Raw genomic sequence first — 20,721 nt, forward strand, 5'->3', positions numbered from 1 at the left:
TAATGATTTGAAAACAGAGCCAGAAATATATTGGAAGGTAAAAAGTATGCTATATTTGTAACCTGTATCTTGTTAATTCTTCCCACAACCTCATGTTGTCCCCCATCCCCACATTTTACACCTCAGGAAACAATTTCACTACATAATAAAACAACCTTGTGTAATATTAAAAGTTCTGTTTTGATAATGAAAAAATTAACTGCAGCTGACAGTGGGTTTTTTTTAAAAAAAACTTGTTTTACTAAAGAAGGAAGAAACAGACCTTCCAAGTTATTTAGCTTTCATCAACCAGCTAAAATCTGAGTGTGGATCTAAGTTCCTACGAATCAAATAAGTTAACAGGAGTTAATCCATTTTGTCTTTCAGAAGATCTATTCAGGAGGAAAGGAAACCTTCACAAAGTGTAAGCTAGGTATGGGGCCTGCAAGAAGAAAGAGAGTTGGATAGAATCACTCCCTTTGCTCTTTTTTTACATGTAATATTTATCAAATCGATAACATGTTCTTATGACCAAATCCAGTTCAGAAATTAATATCAGCTATAGTGTACAAAAGAAATCAAATGGTCAGATTGCATCTTGAAATTAAGAGTTACAATACATTAAAAAGATAGTTCATAGAATTTGTTCACTCCAAAATTCAACCTTGTTTGATCAGGTAAATAGCATGCCCATTGAACTAACTTTCCATATCTTATTAAGACATTCTTCTCTCATTGGTGTTTTTTCCCCACTCATTTTTGCCACAGATTATTCTTTCAAATTTTTTCCTAAGTGTAGGACCTGGATTATCCACCTCTTGATGGTTTTGAATAAAATAATGTAATACACCCTATAATACGTATATCACTCATGATTAATCCACACTATATTTTTGCCCAAGTGTGCCATATTTCCTTAGAAAGGTTTGGGCACTCCTATAAAATATTAACTCTCACATTCATTCTCATATTGCAAGAATGAAGCCAGCTCTGTGAGTGTATAAGGGGGGGGGGAGGGTTTTGCTATACTTCCCCTGGGCTGCATGGCATATCATTCTATATGGAATCCCCACTTTCAGTAGTGGATTTTTTGGGAGGTGCAGGGATCTTCCAGGGGAATGGGAAGATGGAAAAGACCTCCTCCTGTGAACTTTACCATTTGTGAAAACTTGGATCTAACCAACTGGAGTTCAGAACAAACAAACAAACAAAATGTTTGTAACACATGGTATGTTAAATGTGAAGGCTCTACACATTATTCCAGTTAAGCATGCTGTACCATTTCTGGTGCACTTGCTGGATGGGGCTGTTCTGAACAGAGAATACCTACGTGAGAGTGAAAACAGTAACTGGGAGTTGGATTCTAAATTATTATTTTTGTTGCTTAATCTCCATAGTTCCATATTGGCTAGGCCAGACAATCTGTACCATACGATTTGCTTGCAATACTTCCAGTGGTGATTTTTCAAATCATAAAAGTATTTAAGATAAAGAGGAAATTGCTTATTTAAGTGTACTGCCAGTTTCTGTTGTTATCTCTGATGCTAACTTGGGACAGTGTGATTTAGGACATTGTGGAAAACAATTTGGGTAGAAATGGGAAGGATGTCAGAGGAGTGGGTGATAGTGAAATGTAATTGGACTTGGTCCTGGATTTTATTTTTGATTTTTTTGTTGACTAAGCATGACTTTAAGGGATTTAATTGTAGGATTTAAATTATGAAGACCTGTGGAGAAGAGTAAAATATGGGTAGAATATTAAAATAGGAGACTGTTTCAATCTCTCAGGGGTGATGATTTTTTTAAATGCCCATGTAAAACGCTCCCTGCTGGTAAAGTCATAGTTCTACCATCTCAGTTCCATTTCATGCTGTTGCCTGTGCAGACTAGGTTTTATTCAGCCTGCAATAAGATTCAGAACACTCCTAACAACCCTCGGGGTGGGGGGAACATTGACCAGACAGCAGGTTTTCTCAAGAGCAACCCATAAGCATATACGCAGTGGCGTAGCACCTACGGGACAGGGGATGCGACACCCTGGCAGAGGCATGGCTTCTGGGCCATGGAGGGGGCAGGGCGGAGGCGCTCCAAGGTGGGGTTGGGGCAGGCAGGGCCACGGCAGGGATGCAGGGTATGCATGCACCCCGGGCACAGTTTCCCCTTGCTCCACCTCTGCATATATGTTAGGGTTGCCAACTCTAGTTTGGGCAATGCATCTCCAGGGTGAGGCGTGGGGAGGGGAGGGTTTGGAGGGGAGACAGTCTTCAGCAAGTTATAATGCCATATGATCCATCCTCCAAAACAGACTTCAGAAGGATGCAGTGCCATATAATGGCTCACAGTTCACCATCCAAAGCAGCCATTTCCTCCAGGGGAACTGATCTCTGTAGTCTGGAGATCAGTTGTAATCCTGAGAGATCTCCAGGCCCCACCTGGAGGTTGGCTACCCATATGCAAATCCAAAGTATTCATAGTTGATAATAACAGAGGTGGATTCTTGTTGGTATTTTTGCAAATGTCTATCACAATTCAGTTACTAAAGGGTTAACAGTTTGTATGTAAACCAGTTGCTGAGGTCACTGTTTTATGACCTGTCCTATTGATTAGCTATTGGTCAGGGAATCACCATTGCATACAAGCCAGCAGGCACACAGAGCTAAGTTTATAAAGTTAACTCTGTTTTCTTTGAGTGTTCATAGTATGTTGTAGTGTGGATCTAGAGAGAGGCATGAGGCTAGATAGTCTTAAGTACAAGATGTAGTCTTCTACTGTAAATATGTAACAGAAAAGTATAGCATTTGTTGTTTTATCCCATGTAACCCTTCCCTAAGCTACTAAACTATTTTTATTCAAAAGCAACTCAAAGCATCTCTGGCTATCTTCTTTTCACACATGAGACTGCCTGCGCATCGCTGCTACTTAAGTATCTCTTTTAATATATTTAAAAACCTACAATTCTGCACAGCATAATAATAATGGGTTGCATCCGTTATTTTTGAATCCGAGTCCATTTTATTCTGTTTTTGTCTTTTGTATGGGTGCCTGTTTTCTGTGAAGGAATTTAATTGATATTGGGGACGGGGGAACAATCTGCTTTCTTTCTACTCCATCATACAAACTCACTATTTTTTTTTACCATGCAAACCATGTGCAGGCACAAATAATTTTTCCTGGATTCTGATTGGTTGTTCCATCACCCCAGCCCTTCTTCCACTCGTTCCCTCCCTCTGTTAAGGGAACACATATGGTTAGTGGATATTCTGTAGCAATCCTGGGAGCTCAAGAAGAACCTCCTCCCACTCCCATTTCTCCAGCATGGAAGAAAATATGAAGCATGCAATCCCACCAATCCCACCCTGTTCCTGTACACATTTGGTTGAAATGGCAGCTGCTGTCATGGGGAGAAAACGTGCTTGGGGAACATTTTGGAAATGGTAGACTATCACACTGGCCAGCAGCTCAGCAGAAACTAAACTGACATGATATAAGGTGGGAGAACGGGCAGTGGAAAAATGAGGGAAAATAAAGTGGTTGGGCACCTGTGCTGTTCGCTTGGGAGTGGGTTTTACCCGAGATTTTGCAAAAAGATCATTATTTTTGGTGATTTTTTTAAAAAAAACTGGGTCAAGGGAAATATAACAGGCTGATCCCGCTTTGGGAGAGGGGCCTATACTAAGTTCTTCCCCAAACCAGGATATTTCCCTTCATCAACCCATTATATTTCTACTGTGCACAATCCACCAGAGCAACTTATACTCATGGATAATCCCCAAATGGGCATATGCCAAAACCCCAATATGACTACAAAGGCCTACACATGTGTGACAAATTTAGCATTGGGGATCAGCTCAGAGGTTTCTGCTTCTCTGCCTAGGAATCTGAGGTTCCATCTAAAGACTACACATCCTACATACAGTCACGCCTGTTTGACATTATACTGAATACATGTAGTACTGCTTCCTAACAATGGTCATTTTTGTGAAAGCATCAATATTTATATGTTCACAGGCAATTTATTGTTTGCTTGAGTTAGACTGGGTAAGCAACTGGACAAATGCTGGAGTAAAACCAAAGAGTACTTTCTTTGTATTTCTGAAGTCCAAAATCAAAGAAAATAATGTAAGAATGCATGGACATCCAAGCCAGTGCAGCTGTTGAGAAGGAATTAACCAGATGTGCCAGATGTAATAACATACTCCCCCTCCAGGGCACTTTGGCTCTGATACTGTACAGAGCATAATCATACAGATAGATGCAATGTGCTGAAAATGTATCTGATCCATGAAGGAGAAAAGACTATGTTTTTATAAAAGTTAATCTTTGGGAATTCAGAATTACTTCATCATGCTTTTGTGGAATGTGTCATGGGCAAACAGCAATGTATGGCTAAGATACTGATAAATGTGCTCCATCTGTTTACCTCCTCCATTCCATCTAAGCACATTTATCTCAAGTAGACTAAGTAGACTTTCATTCAATTATTATGGTTTCACAGCTTCGAAGGTTGATGTCTTATGAAGAAACCATGATAAACCACATTTGAAAGTCATTCTGAGACAAAATGGATATAGTTACAAAGTAAGCAACGCTAAAGCTAAATTTTCTTACATCAGCTTCTAAAAGTACATCGGATATATATCTTGTATTGTAACAGCAATTACCTTTCACATTATAGGCAATTGCAATACAGAGATTTTTTAAAAAAAAATTAAAACTTTTAATATAAGAACTGATGTGCTACTATTTCACTCATGTTTTTGCAAGGCAGGAAAATGTACGTTTCATGGAAATTTGGATCCAACCCATTATGGATAATATTCTCTATGTCAAATATGGATAATATCTTCTCTCAGATGTCAAAATGTAGAGCTTTCTTAGATAACCAAACAACTTCCATTGTATTTTTACTTTTTAGTGCTATTTTGCATTGATTAGTCACATTGGACATAAACTTATTGGGAAATTAAGCCCATATATAGACACAAATCGGTGAACTTTGATAGTTTGCTTAATCATTATGGCTCATGATTAAAGTTTCAGAAAAAATATGATTTCCTTTGTCTTTGACAGCTGTTCAAAGGGCGTTGATAGAGGGGTGTTTTGGTTATGTTTTCCTATTTATGTATTTTATTATTTTATTTTACGAAATTTATATCTTGCCTTTCTGGCCTCATAAGGTACCTGGTGACAGGGAAACCAAGAACTCATGCTCAGTCAGGCCAGCATCCTCTCTGGGAGGGGACTCAGGAGTGGCACTCCCTCTCCAGCCATCAGCCCATTAAGATTTTTCCTGAGGGCCACAATAGCCAGTTTGTCCCAAATTCAAATTCTAGTGCATTACTCAATGGAAAATTAGTTTTGACACTTCATCAGTATTTAAGTGACTGGGTCTCTAAACAGATATGAAAATATGCATAATAGTGCCTACCATGGCTATAATATAGGTTCTGCAAGGGAAAACTCATTTTTCAGAACCTTCTTAGTTTAAAAAAAAACTGATTGGTTCACTTTTATTTATTTGTACCCCTTTCTCCCTCAGTGGAGACCAAAAAGGATTACAGCATAATTCTTGACATGGGCGCAAATTTGTTTTCTAGAAATGTTCCTATAATTCTAGATTTTACTAAAGGTACTTAAAAAAAAAACTCCTGCGAGGTGTGTTTGGAAGAAAACTGAATATGGCATAATTTTTAAAAATTGACATAGCTGCTATTTATAGCATTTACTGTGCCAACACTGTCTAAAATAGATATTGACATACATCATAAGCCCATATTAGATAGACAAAAATAGACCTGGGGAGTTTTGTAAGACCCAGCATTGTTAGGCAGCCATAAACCACAATCCAAAAATTAGAAGCAGAGAGATGGAAGAATAGATTTCCCTTCAGAAATAGCACCAGCTTCCAAGAGGCGTGAGTACACCTAGAAAGAAAGAGCCAGCTGCCTGAATCCATTTGGGCATAGAGTAGTCAGAAGCAACACAGCATGTTTTTTCCTGAGAACAGGAATGGACAAGAGACAGGATCTGCACAATCTCAGGCTGATTTTTAACGGTCAAAATGCCCTGTGGTAGATCCAGGAGCGTCCCTGCCATGGCACTTTTTGCCCTGCTTCTGACTCTTCACTTCTCCCTGGTTCTTCCTGAGATTTGAGGCAGGGACAGTGTACAGCGCACCCCAAGTTCCAGGCTCGCAGGCTCGTGCACCCGCTCGCACTCTCTCTCTCTAGAGCTCTAGCTCTAGCACTAGCTGGCTAGCTCCTAGTGAGATCACTGGCTCATTCCAGCTCTTTACTAGGCTGAACCACTCTTGTGTCAAGTTGGTTTTGAGTCACGATATCATCCTTCACTTGGATCCACATGCTGGCCATTTGAATCCTTGCCTTGTCCAAGAACTTCTCAGCTGAACCTAGGTAACGTTGTCCCTGCTACCCCCTTCCTAATCTTTCATCCAAACCTATTTTTCCACCCTTTTTATATCTTTTAAGAACTGTGTGTAAGTTTCTCTATGTTTCACTGTGTGAATGTTTTTGCCAAAAACTTATACAAATATTTAAATTCAATTTGGACTCTTTTGTGTTCTCTGTGGAACGTTTCAAGCCATTTTCTGGTATAGTTGTTCTAAAGATCCCTCCACTAGCATACCTCTCGCTGCCAAGCAGAGTTATTTCCCTATTGCCATTTTAAAACGTTTCTAGCTAGCATAACACTGAGGTTCAGAAGATCTTGAGAATGGAGAAGTTCTTGAGCTGCAGTCACAATTGCATTCAACCAGCCTGATTTTGAAATATAGAGGGCAGTATCTAAGTTGCTATCTGAGGTAGTTGAATGAGTAAAACTAAGATTAACTGTAAGAGTGAGAGGGAAGTGATCACTCAGAGAGTTACATTTGATTTGAAAGTCCCCAACCCAATCGAAGTTCCCAGCAGGCACCAAAATGTAGTCTGGCACACTGCTGCCATGCTGTGAGACGAAAGTATATTCACCAGAACCCGCAAATTTGTGAAGGCCATTTAAAGGAATCATATTAAAGTGGATACAGAAGTTTAAAAGGTTAATTAATACCAGCCTGATTTATTGACCTGTCTTTAGAAGCACTGGGTAATAAGCAGAACCAGGGTAAAAAATCTGGGTCAATCCCTGCAGCCTCATGTAGAACCAGTTCATTGCTACCCATCCTGGTACATGTTGGAACCTCAACTTGTGTGAATTCTTCAGCATTGGACGAAACAGTAGGTTGAGAATTTGTTTTATCCCCAAGGGGCTGCTCTGAAGCTAATAGATATAGTTCTTTGCTATCTAATAGATTAGTCTTGAGTAGATCCAGCCATTTGATGATAGACTCAAAAAGGACTCCTTAAGGTTTTTCTCAAGAATTTTGCCTCCAAGCCAAGCATTATCATCAACTGGCTCAAAGGAGTTTAGTAAGGTTGGGTAGAGTCATTTTGGCTTGCCTTGATCCTGTTAAAATTCTTTGGTCTAAGCATTCAAGCAGAAATGTAATAGACAGGTTTTGGAAAACTTGTGTGGGTTTGACACCTTTACTGTTCAGGGTTTCCTTAGAACATGGGATAGCAGCATATGGGATATTTTTGGGTTAGCAGCTGAGCCAAATGTAAGAATTAATCTTTTATAGTTTGGTGCATCATTTAACTTTTAAATTGCTACCAGATCAATATGACTCATCTTCTTTAATAATGTGATGAGATGGCATTTGGCAAGATTTATAGTATACCAGGGAGGGCGCAAGCCGTGGGTTTTGAGGATAACAAGGCAAACTTTATTATGAGCAAGCACCAGCTGCTGGGATCTAAAATTTCCTCTTGTGCCTTTTGAGTTAAGGTTGTAGCTTGAAATTTGCATGTTGGGTTTATCTGCAGATTGTTGAGTTGTCTTGTTGTTTTTATTATTTCCTAGTGCATTTATTTGCATTTGCATCAGAATGTTTTTAATCTGATCAGTAACAAGACTCAATTTAACATTAATGTTGTTTATTTCATTGTAAATGTTTTCAAGGGTCACAGGAGTAAGAGTGCAAGGGGAATGTAACTCAAGTTTGCTCATCTTGTGCACAGTATCGATCTCCTCTTTGCTTACAGAAGAGGTGGGAAGTTCATAATTGATATCAGACATGACAGGAATATTAGAAATGCTATTACTATCAGTTTGAGGAGTAGTGGGGTAAGTTCCTTTAACAATTTCTCTAGGAGGAGTGTCAGTGTCGCCATTGGGGATTTCTTCATGAGTTCAAGGACATAGGTAAGGGGGGTTCTCGGGTTCAACCCCCCCCCCCATTCATGTCCGAAGTTCCGCCCACCCGTTTGTGGGTTTTTAAAACATTTTTAATGTTTTTTGGTTTTTGGCCTGCAGGGGGCGCATTGTTTAGGCTAGGAGCACCAAACTTTCAGGGATTGTTTGGGGGACTCTCCTGATGATGCTACCCAGGTTTGGTGAGGTTTGGTCCAGGGGGTCCAAAGTTATGGACTCCCAAAAGGGGTGCCCCCATCCTCCATTGTTTCCAATGGGAGCTAATAGAAGATGGGGGATACACCTTTGAGGGTCCATACCTTTGGACGCCCTGAACCAAACTTCACCAAACCTGGGAGGTATCATCAGAGGAGTCTCTTAAAGATACCCTAAAAGTTTGGTGCTGCTAGCTTAACAATTGCACCTCTGACAGCAGGCACCCCCCAAATTTCCCCACATTCTCCTTTTAAATCCACCCCCTTCAGCATGGATTTAAAAGAAGAATCTGAGGTCCTCAGTTTAGAAGAAGAAGAAGAGTTTGGATTTATATTCCCCCTTTCTCTCCTGTAGGAGACTCAAAGGAGCTTACAATCTCCTTGACCTTCCTCCCTCACAACAAACACCCTGTGAGGTGGGTGGGGCTGAGAGAGCTCCGAAAAGTTGTGACTAGCCCAAGGTCACCCAGCTGGCATGTGTGGGAGTGCACAGGCTAATCTGAATTCCCCAGATAAGCCTCCACAGCTCAAGCAGCAGAGCAGGGAATCAAACCCGGTTCCTCCAGATTAGAATGTACCTGCTCTTAACCACTACACCACATTGAAAGTGATGCTGTTTGGGAGTGGATTCCAGCATCACAGCGGCTGCCCCGGGAGGAGAGACGCAAAACTTAGATTTTGCACTGGGCTCCATTTTCCCTCTATGCCTCTGCCCAGAGGGGAGGGCAGAAGGAACTGCCAGCTGCCGGCTAGGAGCGCAGCTGGTGGGGGGCAGGGTGGGGGAGTCCTTGGAGAGCTGCTTTTAAAAGCGCTAGGCTGAGGGCGGGGCTTGGGGAGGCGTGGCCATGCCCTAGGGGCGAGTGGGGGTGTGGGCCCACCCCCGAACCCTCCCCCATAAAAATCTATACCTACGTCCCTTCATGAGTTAATGGGGAAACATGGTTTGAGACAGGTACTGCATATTTTACTGGTCCTAGATATGAAGTAGTCACTGATTTTGAATTATTTGAAAAATGGGGAGGAACACACTTACTCAGAGTCTCTTTGCCACTTCCCTGGAGCCATTTAGCTGAGGTATCTTACTCAAGAGAATAGGGAAATACTAAGTTGTAATTTCCCAATAAGTCCAAACAGTTCTGATGATGTCAAGGGAAACAATTTATGACCCTACCATCACAGCCTATTTCCAAAACAGAGAGAAGCTCCTCAGTGCTGATAAAAAAGCCTTCAGTGTTGTTGAAAGTTAGGAAGTGTTTGTAATTCCCCAGCTGTGATTAAGCAGTCCTATGTTCCTTGCAATCACTCTTATCACTCCAAAAGAAGTACCCAAGTAGAACTGTGTTATCACTAGTCCTATCCCATCACCATCTTGAAAACCATCCTAGTCAAGGGGAGTTAAAACCCTTTACTTCCTGTTTCTCAACTAGTTTTTAATCCATCAGAGGACTTCCCCTCTGATTCCTTGATAGCTGAGTTTTCTCAATAATTTTTGGTGAGGAACTTTGTCAAAAGCCTTTTGGAAATCCAAGTAGACAATGTCCACTGGTTCCCCTTTATCCACATGCTTGTTTATACCCTCAAAGAACTCTAGTAAGTTTGTAAAGCAAGACTTGCCTCTGCAAAAGCCATGCTGACTCTTCCTCAGGAAGTCTTGCTTTTCTACATGTTTTATAATTTTATCTTTAATGATAGATTCTACTAATTTACCAGGAACAGATGTCAAACTGACTGGCCTGTAATTTCCTGGGTCCCCCCTATATCCTTTCTTAAAGATTGGTGTGGCATTGGCCATCTTCCAATCTTCAAGGATGGAGGCTGATTTCAGGGATAAATTGCATATTAAAGTGAGAATCAAATATAAATCAAATATAAATCAAATCAAATATAAATACTGAGACTACAACTGACTGCTTTCTCTCATGTCTTGTGTAGTGTCTTCAAGAGAAGAGGAATAATTGGAAGTTCTATCCTTCTAAATACAGGTGTGATAAGTAAATTCCAAACACCTATCTTTTCAGGAGCAGCAGTGGCATAGTGGTTAAGAGCAGGTGTACTTTAATCTGGAGGAACCAAGTTTGATTCCCCGCTTCCGCCTGAGCTGTGGAGGCTTATCTGGAGAATTCAGATTAGTCTGTACACTCCAACACATGCCAGTTGGGTGACCTTGGGCTAGTAACAGTTCTTCGGAGCTCTCTCAGCCCCACCTATCTCACAGGGTGTTTGTTGTGAGTGGGGAAGGGAAAGGAATTTGTAAGCCCCTTTGAGTCTCCCATAGGAGAGAAAGGGGGGATATAAATCCAATCCTCCTCCTCCTCCTCCTCCTTCTTGGTGAGCTGTGAAGTCAATACCTCTATTGAGCCCAAAAGGGTCTACAGAGTTCAGAGGCGTAGCAAGGGGGGAAAGCGCCTGGTACACGGGTGCATCATCTGTCTCATCCCGCTCCTGAACGCCCCGTCCTGCCCCAGAATGCCCCCATCATGGCCCCAGCATGGTCCTGGAATGTCCTCACCACACCCCCACAGGGGAGTGCACCCAGTGTATCATACGCCCCCCCCGCCCGCCTCTGACAGAGTTCAATTTAAAGATGTAAAGTCCTTCCAGTTGTAACAGCCTTTGTTTGATGTTATAGCAGGTCACGCTTCTTTCCACTGTGGCAAGCGCTGTCACCTTGAAGGCATCTGAAGCATGATTTTTTTCTATAAAGTGGTGAACCAATGGAGCTTCCCAGACACGATTTTAAATCCTGGAAATATGTTCTAAAATTCTAACTTTTAGTTTCTGAAAATTTGCCCAATATAAATCATGCCAAAGTCACAACGTAATAAATAAACATTGTTGGTGTTACAATTTGAAAATTTATCCAGTTTTTTTTCTAAAACCCAGTTCCTCTAATGTAATTTCCTTGCATTCAATTATACATTTATAATGCCCAATAATGTTGGGTTTGGCTTTAACATGTTTTGTGATGTCTGTTTTTACCACAGTGTTACCTAATGTTTTGCTGTGCCTAAGTCCTAACAAGGGAAGGCAATGGCAACCAGGAAGATCTCTAACTATAGGCCAGTATTTGATAATTCTTTCACTGTGAATTGAGTATTGAATGAAAATTTTTATCCTGTTCAAATTTCTAGTTCTAAAGTTTTTGGTAGAAAGAGGATTAGTTTTTCAGCTCTTTCCTTGGCTTTTTAAAATTATGCTCCATGGGAACCCTCTGTTTAATAATTTTACTTCAATGTCTCTGGCAGCCTTTTTGTAGTCTCTATAAAAGGTGGAATTACATTTAGCTCTCAAAAATATACCATAGGGCAAATTGTTTTCATGTGGTGTGGATGAAAGAAGTTGTAATGGAGATATCTATTTCAGTCAGTTGATTTTTGAAGAAGTGACACTGCCACTGTATCCTCTTTAGTGATTCTTACTGTTAAGTCCAAAAAAGAAAGTTGCAATTTGTTTTTATTATATGTAAATTTTATGGAATTGTGAAGAGTGTTGAGCCAAACAGTAAACAGTAAATCTAGCAGCTATGTTAGGATCCTTAAGAATAAAAAATAAATCATCAATAAATCTCTTATGAATAATTATCTAATTGAAAAAAGGGTTATTGATATATGTCTCCTCAAAGTTGGCCATATATAAATTAGCTAAACTTGGAGCAATATGAGATCCCATTGAAACTCCTTTAATTTGTTTAAATAGTGTGCTATCAAAACGAAAATAACTGTGGTCCAAAATTATGTCTAATAAGTCTTGTCAGGAGCTGAAGGTATAACAGCTGCATGGCAAAACCCTTGATTGCCTTAATTGCCTGCTGAAGGACTAACTACAGTAACCTGTTGGCAGTCAGCCAAAGGGAATGACTAAGCATGATTGCATCAGCTATATATAAGAGTCATGTGACCTTTGACTGTACTAGCCATAGGCTAATTAATGTATTATAGTGTATATAAGTAAGCTAACTCAGTTAAGCATGTTCCTTGCTGGGGACAGGACCTAAGCCGAAGGCTCTGTCCGTTTAAACTGTATATATTGTATCAATGCCAATACATCCTTTCTTTGCGTGAACTCCCTGGCTCCAGTGGTTATTGCCGCACTCTGTGTATGCTCAGTTGCGCCTACGCTGTCAACTCATGTCAGGTTATGGGCCCAGTTGCTGCTAGGCGTCGTACAACCCACTGGTGAGTAACATTGCCTAGTGGGCGGAGCGAAGAGTGTGGGGTAGTCATGACGGGTCCTACTCATGGGCTGCTGTTTGAAAGGCTCAATGAGTCCAATTACATCTCATGGGTGGAGAAAATGAAATGCTTCCTCATCCGGGAAGGACTCTGGAAAGCTGCTCAGAAAGCTCCAGATATGGACGATGATGATGAGGTGGAGGCTGATGAGAAAGCCAGAGCAGCCATTGTTCTAGCAGTGGAAAACAGCCAATTGGTGTTCCTGCAAGATAAAACAACAGCTTTGGGGTGTTGGACTGCCCTGAAAGAGTTGTACCAGAGGACAACAGCGGGCTCCAAGCTGATTCTGGTGCGTAGACTCTTTCATCTCAAGTTGCATGAAGGCAATGTGATTTCCCATCTGCAACAAATGAGAGGACTCTTTGCTGATTTTTCCGATAGAGGTTTGGCTAGTCATCTGATATTCATGAAAAGCAAATATGGCAGTTGCATTGATCATCCTAGTTAAGATCATCAATGACTGTTGCTATCCAAATAGAGTTTAATTGCATATTAAGATTTTGTACAGACAGATGGAATAATTTATGAAGAGTGATAGCAACAGCTGGGGAAATGCGTGATTAAAATATCAGTGCTATTGATGATGGTCGCTTCTAATTTTGAAAAATAAATTCAAATTATTAAATGAATGAAATTGTTTAATTAATGGGAATTATACTAAATGATTGCCTGCACATCTATTCTTTTAAACTATGATAGAGATAAATGTTGATTGTGCTACATCTTACACATAAGGAGTCCCAAAAACCTTGTAGCTATTAAATTGGCAGTGTTCCTTCCTATGGAGAAGATGGCAAATCTTCTATTTTTCTATTTTAAACTTTAGACATCATTGGCTGCCAAAAACACAACATGGCCCTATAAGCTAAACTGAAGCTATTATACTTTGGCCACATTATAAAACAAGAGTCACTGGAAAAGACAATAATGCTAGGAAAAGTTGAAGGCAACAGGAAAAGAGGAAGACCCAAGATTACATGGATTGACTCTAGAAAAGAATCTACAGCCCTCTGTTTGCAAGACAGGAGCAAGGCTAGTAGGACATTTTGATTCACAGGATCTCCATGAGTCAAAAGCAATTTGATTGTCAAGGGCATAACATGGGTGGAACAAGCCTGGGTACTAGTGGACTGGGGGCACATCGGTCACACATACCCCCCACAGCCAAAGATTGCTGAGTTAAACAGCATGTGCCTTTAATTTTATACCAGGTGAGCAGCCAGTAGGAGATTGGAGGTAGAAATGAAGCCAGGGAAGGGGCACCCGTTCCCTAGCTTTGTTCCTTCCCCCAGTCTCCTCCCAGTCAGCCACTCTCCTGGCACTTAATATACACACAAATTATCAATGTGTGCAGAGTGCCTTGCTTTGACACATAATCCAAGCAATAAGGGAAATTAAATGCTCAAGCTATATATGTTTTGTTTTGTGCATGTGGCAGCAGCAAAGGGCTGAATGGGCAAGGCATGGTCGTCCCTGACAAATTAATCTCAAAATATGGCTGACTAGCAATAAAGTCCGTTGAATGAGAAAATACAGTGGGTTCTAGAAAACTGTTGTTTGCAGTGCTGGATCCCATCATCTGGTTGTGGTCTACCTACCCTAAGGGAAATGGAGAGGGAGGGGAAGGGGCTCCGTAATCTGGCCCACCCACACTGGGGAGGAGGGTTAGGGTTAGGGGAGGAGGGAGAGGTGCCTCTGAAAATGGGGAGACTTCTCCCCATCTCCGGAGGCACACACCTCCCATTTCCAAAGCTGGATTCCAACTTTGCAAAGGGATGGGGAGCCAGCAGGATGCCTGTGAAGAGTTCTTTCCATCTACATAGGCATCCCCCCGTTTGCAAAGCTGGATCCCAGGTCTGCAAAGTGGTGGGAGACAGCAAGGTTCCTGTGAAGATGGAGAGAGTTTTCCCCATCTCCATAGTCCCCTGGGCCACTTAAGATGAAAGAGTGGCTGGCTGCTTTCCTTCTTCTGCTGCTGCCACCGCCCCACCTTGGCCCATTCCAAGTCTGCTGGTGTCACTGCCTCAGCAGCCTTGTTCCACACCTGTAAGTGCTTGTGAAGGGGACGGGCAGTCACCTCAGTGGCTCGGCCAGGTGAAAGGACTTGGCCTCCAAGAGAGTGAATAACCACCACATACCGCTGTTTTGCTTGTGTTTTTAAGCTGTTTTGAGTAAGCCCCGCCCCCAAGCCATGTATGTGTGGCAACTGGCTGGAAGTGAGTCATCGTCATCACAGCTAGCCTTTTATATATACTGATTAAACAGACTTCTTCCTGTAAAAGAAAAATGTTATCTTAATTATGTTTGGAACACCCTGGATCTTGGATTATATCCAGAATGAAGAGTATTATGTCTCTCATAGGAAATGGCTTGGATTTCAAAACAATAGTAATCTATAGTTGTTACTTCCTCCTTATTGGTGGTGCCAACGTAGTAATATCTCATACCCTGGATTGCTCATTGCAATGAACCATCATGAATCAAAGGATATCATGTGAGTGCAGCAGGGAGGATGAGGTCAGTGTCTTTCAGACGACACTTTCACATTGTGCAGAAGGATACATTATGAATGACACTGAAATCAACTCAAGCCACAAAGTGTTTCAGATAAATCAGGTGATATGCTTGTGTCACCTGAAATAAAGGCATTCCCATCTCAGTTTACAAAGGGCTTTATGATTCAGTTGCCATCGCCCCGCCCCCTACACAGCGGTCAGTTCAGATCAAGCATCAAAAGGCAATTAATCTGACAGTATAATCACACTATGACTAATTTTTCTGTTTAGGATGGAGCATTTTGATGCATTGTCATTATCTTGAAATCTTGGCAGTTTAAAACTGGGCGGTATCCTTAAGAAGTCCAAGTGCTATACCCTTTTCCACCAAAAGAACTAAGTAGGATTGTATTCATCTGCCATTATTTCCTGGACCTTCTTTGTTGTCTTAGTGCTTATCTTAAAGTTCTGTTTCTGTTCCCTTCAGCGAAGTATCAGCATTGTGGTGCAGTGGAGAGCCAGAGAAAGGCGTGGGCAAGTGGGGCAGCAACTCTGGAGGCTCCTCTCCTCCATTCTCACACCAAGTGGAACGCCCTCTGCTAAGCTAGTGCCTAGGGCACTCACAGTGTTAACCATACCCTTTCCCTCCAAACAAGACTGTTTTCAATTGTGGAAGCATGGTACCTCCGCCCCACTACCATTGTCCACACTTGATTCTTTTGGTAGAAAAAGGTATAATTGCCTCATTTCCATAATACAACTTGTAACCAATACATGTGTCTGGGAGTGAGGGTGGCGATGACCTTTAGAGTGTGCTGACTTTCAATGAGGTTATTAAAGTTTTAAAAAACTTGAGGTCAAGAGCACCCACATGATTTGAGGGTGTCTGGCCATGCTGAGGAAAATGTGGTGAGATCAGGTGTGTTAATGTTGAATTGTGCATAAGTAAGCAGAAAGATTTTAACTGTGCCATTCTAAGCAGAGTTACTTCCTTCTAAACCCACTGACTTCAATGGATTTAGAAGGGAATCAGTTCAGTTTTAGTTCAGTTCAGTTCAGTTTTATTACGGCCATTAGGCCAGCAAAAAAGAGCAGAGAAGAACAAGAAAAAGGAGGAACAACAAACAAAAGAACAATCGAATTTGCACTGAAATCCACGAAACAGAAATCCACACAAAAAATATCATCAGCTTGTAGCATTCTTACGGTCACCCTCATGTGGTCTGGCTCTTGGTCCCAACATGGTTCTTCTCTTACTATATGCCAGCATACAAAATTTAGCTACCTGCTGAGATATAAGAGAAACTCGGTCTTCCAGCAAAATTCTCACAAGAACTGAGTCGGAATTAACTCTAGTTAAATTTCTGTACTGGATAAACAATGGATGAATTAACGCCTCCCTTTCCCCTTTATGGAGTTCACAATGCAATAAAATATGTAATACAGAGTCCACTTCCCCTGAGTTACAAACACATAGTCTCCTACGTCGTGGGATTTTTTGAAATCTGCCCATTAGATTGGCTGATGGAAAAGCGTCAAAACGGGCCCTTGAAAAGGCCCAGCGGCATTTCGTAGATGTTATATTGGACAGGTAAGGGGCAGCCGAGATACCTGTCCAAGATTTTAATGGTTTATATAACGCCGGTAACAAGGAGAAATCTGTTTGCATTTCAATATCATTGAGCCGTTGATAGACCAAGGCTGTTGCTCTGCAATGATCCAGTTCCAATAATTGTACAGGATCCAAACCACACTGTGTAAGTTTAAGTGTTATTTTTTCTAGCCAGCTTGGATATGGTGTTGCTGCCAGAAGCAAAGGCAATAAACCCATGGGATGGGAGAGAACTTTAAGCCAGTATTTGATAATAAGCCTCCAAAAGGTTGTCTCAACTTTAACCAACTCTGCTTCTTGTCTTAAAACTACATTAGCTGTACATTTAGGAGTGTTAAAAAGAGCTCTGAGGAATGTGGATAGGACTCTCTCTAATAGAGTGAAATCCGAAATTATTGCCAATGGGGCTCCATAGGTGAGTTGTGCCAGGGATTTAGCTTCAAATAATCTAATTGCCGCTGGAATAAATCCACCCCCTTGTGATCGAAAATATCTTAGGATTGCCTGTGAGCTCCTTTGTGCTGTGTGTATGGCTGTTTGTATATGGGCTGAGGGTTTTCCGTTGTACTGGAAAACCACACCTAGGTATTTGAAACACTTTATTTGTTCAATCTGATGACCTAACAACTGCCATTTCAGTTTCTTAAATTTGGCATTAAAATGCACTATCTTGGTCTTTGTGTAGTTGATACTTAGCTGTTCCTCTGTGCATATCTGATTTAGAAGGGAATAATTCTGCTTGGGATGAATTTTCATTCTATGCACATGACAGGAAGTGGCAATAGCATCTCAGTGAAATGCAAGGAATCAACTGCACCAACTCAGGTTTTGACTTCCCTTCTTTGTTACCTCCTACTACATGTTCATCACTTTCTCCCACCTTCTTCACTTTCTATAATAGATTTTGTTGTGGTACTTATAAAGCAGAGTTTGCATAATAATGAGACAGAGGCAGTTGCTTACTGAAATAAAGTTTACTAGCTATAAAATAGAAAGGGTAACTTGGATACAAAACAAGAAATATCTTTCTAACTAGCTAGCTCCATCAGCTAGCTCCTGCTTGACTATTACATGGCTAACAAGCTACTAGAGAGAGCATGTGCAGAGAGTAACAAAGAATATACCGGTATATCTATAGCCTACGTGCAGACCTGCATGTTGCCCATGCCAGGTTTGCTTGACCAATAGGGATCAATTACCTGGTCATTGACTTCTGACCTCACTAACTAATTAGCATGCATCAATTAACTCCTTCATTACTGGATTGTATGACTGGCACTTGCCAAATCCCAACAAACCCCTTCTCAAGTGACAGTTTTACAATCATCATGCAAACATAAACATTCACGAAGATTATTGAACTTCATCTTGGTCAGTGGCTTAGTAAAGATGTCAGCCACCATTTTTTCTGAATGAATCAGCATCCATGTATCACACCAGTCATGGGTTATCACAGGATGAAAACTTTAGTTTAAAGTCCACAGTGTCAGCGTAACTTGGATACTTGGTAACTTGGATACAAAACAAGAAATATCTTTCTAACTAGCTAGCTCCATCAGCTAGCTCCTGCTTGGCTATTACATGGCTAACAAGCTACTAGAGAGAACATGTGCACAGATTTACTTATTTCCACACTTGTTGCTGTCCTGATTCTATTGCTTTCTTCCACAGCAAAGGTCACAAGTCAGGGTAGGGATGAAGAACATTTTGGTAGCTTAGAACAACAGTATAGTCTGGGATGCAGTGCTTCCAGTGGGTATATCTGATGGCAGATTGATGCTTCTGGCTAGACTTATGCAAGGAAAAAATATCATCCATTCAATAGGCAAGATGAGGGACATCTGAGAGCTTATCCACATGAAAGCCAGTGTCGTGTAGTGGTTAGAATGCTGAGCTAGGAGTAGGAGAGGACTATGGCTCAAAGACCCCCTTCCTGAACACACACTGAACCTAATCTTCCTTTCAAGATTGTTGTGAGAAAAATGGGAGAGGGTAGAGTTACAAAATCCATCCTTGTAAGAAGGACTGGATAAAAAATTCTAGAATAATGAGCATTTCAACATTCTAAGATGTGCATTTCGGGGTTATCAGTGCATGCTGAAATCAAATAAAAGCTGTCACTAGAGTGCTCCAGTTTGTAATCTGAATCACTGTGTTACGGCCTTAACAGGGGAAGGGGTTTTAGGAAAGGGATCCTCCACCAGCTGCTAAGAGTGTAACAGCACACTTTTAAGTTTTTAAGTAGCACAGGGGAATAAAAACTCACGTTGGCAGCAAGAGGTTGGCCGAGGGGATCTTTGAGACTGTATAATACGGGGGGGAAGGGATTCTGGCAAAGAATATTCCACAGAGGAATGCAAGAATCCAATTGAGTTTAAACATTTCATATGAATTTAGTTCAAAAATACATACATACAGTAAGGCACAAGAACACACACATTCAAGTTCTAGTATATAAAAAGGTTTGAAATATAGATGGGAGGATAGAGAAGGAATGGGGGGTTGTAGGGTAATACGTTACCTAACTATTCTTAAGAGTAGACGAAGTAGAAGGCAGGGATTCCACGCCAGCACAGAAACCCGGTGAAGACGATATCATGTCTCAACACTGACCAGACCAAGGGAGGTACAGGCTAGTAATGAGCAAGGTGCTCCAGGTGAACTAAACCTTTATAGGGTAGATCGTTCTTTGGCGGGAAAGGGAACCAATCAGAGTAAGTTTCATTTCTGCAACATCTGTGCTGGATTTGGGGTGCTGACCTCGATGAGTCAGCTCACCTACTGCTAACCCCATGACAATAGGGCCAGAATTACATTGTTAAGCTAAATGAGGGAGGGCTGCAATGCTCCCATGCAGATTAACCCTGTAGGGTCACTCCCCAAGATATTCAAATTTTGGCTGAGACCTTTGGACCTGGGAGAGGTAAGGGGCTTTTAGGAGAACCATTACAAAAGGAGGGGGAAATGCAGAGCAGTAAGTATTTGCTGCTGACCTGTGTTTCCGAGAGAGATAAAGAATACAGTATCTGCTGGCAGGGTGACTTTCCATATCCTTTGTCTTTAACAGTTTCTATAGCAAGGTGTGGTAATCAAGCATGCTATTAACTCAAATGAGACCTCCAGGTTACCAGGAGTAACTCATTATCTTAACTTGACTTTTGTTAAGGCAGTTTTGACCTTTGGCCTGTGATCAAGTGACCATGTGGCTACCTACACCCAGAGGAGAGTTTTCCACCTGGCTTTTGCCAATATGGTTTTAAAGCAAAATATATTTACTAATATTATTCTGGGGGTCCTTTGGGTCGTTACAACTGCTTAAAGCAATTACAGAAGATTCCTTATGGAGTGGTGAACAGGTCTTGGCATACAGTATACTTTTTTCAGGATAAAGATGGCACCAGATTTGAGACTTCTTCTGTCATTTCTTGGACTGTCTTTGTTTTAGAATTCTTGGGGTCCTTGTGCCTACCTAGTTCTGTCCCCAAGGCACTAGGACCCAAGCGGAGCATCCTAGAACAAAGATGGTCCAGGAAATGGTGGATGAATTCTCAAATCTGATGTCATCTTTATCCTGAAAAAGATGTCGCTCACTCAAGATGAATCACACAACCAAAAGAAATCTTGACAGTACCGCAAGGTTATCACATATATTATGGCTGGTTGAACGTTCCCTGTGATTATCTGACATGTTGCATGACCACATTATGTGTGTTGTTTTTATGAGATTAGTAGCATTTGTTGTACCCAGTATCGTAGGATGAAAATCAGTCTGGTGCATTTCACAATGGAGCAGTCCTACTGGTGTTTGCCTACAATTATGATTCAAGCTATTTTTCTACAAAGGTAGAAGAGGCTTTTTTTTTGCAAATAAATATTTATATTTGTTTATGAATAAATATTCATCACTCACTACTCACACATAATAACTCACATTTTACCAT

Source organism: Sphaerodactylus townsendi, linkage group LG07 (genome assembly GCF_021028975.2).
Source record: "Sphaerodactylus townsendi isolate TG3544 linkage group LG07, MPM_Stown_v2.3, whole genome shotgun sequence".
Classification (NCBI taxonomy): Eukaryota; Metazoa; Chordata; class Lepidosauria; order Squamata; family Sphaerodactylidae; genus Sphaerodactylus; species Sphaerodactylus townsendi.